Source organism: Petaurus breviceps, unplaced genomic scaffold (genome assembly GCF_028583685.1).
Source record: "Petaurus breviceps papuanus isolate PSGF00001 unplaced genomic scaffold, PetGlider_PUasm1.0 551, whole genome shotgun sequence".
Lineage (NCBI taxonomy): Eukaryota > Metazoa > Chordata > Mammalia > Diprotodontia > Petauridae > Petaurus > Petaurus breviceps.
In genome coordinates, this window is record NW_027186372.1 from 43,520,171 (window position 1) to 43,521,800 (window position 1,630).

The 1,630-nt window shown below is 39.0% G+C and overlaps 1 long non-coding RNA gene across 1 annotated transcript; it reads left to right on the forward strand.

Moving 5' to 3' along the window:
* The first annotated feature begins 840 nt into the window (after positions 1 to 840).
* Positions 841 to 1,354, forward strand: LOC138172594 (uncharacterized). Its single transcript, XR_011171171.1, has 2 exons — positions 841 to 953; positions 1,106 to 1,354. It is a non-coding gene; the product is annotated as an uncharacterized lncRNA (long non-coding RNA).
* Positions 1,355 to 1,630: the final 276 nt, after the last annotated feature.

The following is a 1,630-nucleotide window of genomic DNA, read 5'->3' on the forward strand; positions in this document are numbered from 1 at the left end:
GTTATACCTTATGCCAATATCTGAGCCCAGATTCGATCCCCAGGTCATCCCAACACTGGAGCCAGTGCTCTTACTCGCTGAGCCACTTGGCTGCCCCAAAATTAGAAATCTTAAAGATATTTTAACTCATTCTTTTTTAAAAGCATGTTTTGTGGATGCTTTTTGTTGTAATAAAGGAAAATAGGGAAAAAAAAAACAACCTATGAAGTGGTTGAGCATGTAATGATCTGAACCTGTGGTTCTCTCCTCTCTACTGAAAGAAGGGAAGTGTGTTTCATCACTGGTTCTATGAGACCAAGGTTAGTCACTAGATTTAATCTGTTTCCTCATGTATTTTATTTTTGTTTTCATTTACATCACTGCAGTCATTACCTCTATGGCTGCTGTTTCGACTTTCTTCACTCCATGTCAGTTTCTACGAGTCTTCTCACGTTTCTCTGAATTCCTCTTATGTGTTTCATCATCTCTTCCAGCACAATAGTAATCCATTATATTCATGTATTACAATGGAATTGCTAGGCATTCATTTTGTTTCCTCTTTCTTCTCTTATTAAAAAAAATACAAATTGCTGCTATGAATATTTAAGTCTATAAGGAACTTTATTTTTCTGTCATTGGCCTCCTTGAAAGTCACCAGTCCCATGGAATTATTAGGATTTTAAGTCATTCTTTTCTTGCAAGGAAAAGGAAGTAGACATTTGCCTTATCTGTGGCCATCCTCCTGGGGGAATGAGTTTGTGATGGTTTCCAGAAAGGAGCCTTTCCTGTTGGCTTGCGACATGACTCCACTTCCTTTGTCCCTCCTCCCTGAATTCCTACCCTTCCTTCTGCACTGGGGGAGGTAAGGACATCGTTTAGGGCTGGACGACTGGGGAGGCATGTGTTGGGAGGAAGGAGCAGGAAAAGCCCAGTGTGTTTACTACTAGGAAGTCTTTGTTCTCTCTCCTTCACTGGTCAGTGTGTTTTTCCTTCTTCATTGTTTTGACTGCTTGACTAATTCTGCTCTCCTACCAACCTTATCATTCTTTTGTAGCTTCAACTGATGCTATAGCTGTTCCTTCCTCTTTCTTTTTTTTAAATTAAATTTTATTTTTATTTTCACAAGGATTTTCCTTCTACTTCTTCTCTTCCCTCCAACTGAGAAAGCAAGAAAAACGAAAATCCCTGTGGGTCAAGAGGAGCAAATTCCTGAATTGGACACAACCAAAAAAAGAATCACAGTCTGTGCTCCCACCCCATCAGTTCCATATCAGGAGGTGGGCAACATTTCTCATCACGAATCCTCTGGAATTGTGGTTGTTTACTGTGTGGATCAGAGTTCCCAAGTGTATTAAAGTTGTTTGTCTTTACTGTATTGCTGTAATTGTATCAATTGTCCTCCTGATTCTGCTCATTTCACTCTGCATCAATCCATAGAAGTCTTCCTAGGTTTCTCTGAAATCATCTTCTGTATCATTTCTTATGGCACGATAGTATTCCATCCTATTCATATATCCTAACTTGTTCAGCCATTTCCCAATTGATGGGTGCCCCTTTAGTTTACAATTGTATGTCATCACAAAAAGGGCTGCTATATGTATTTTTGTACATGTGAATTAATTTCTTCTTTCTTTGATCTCTTTGGGGATAT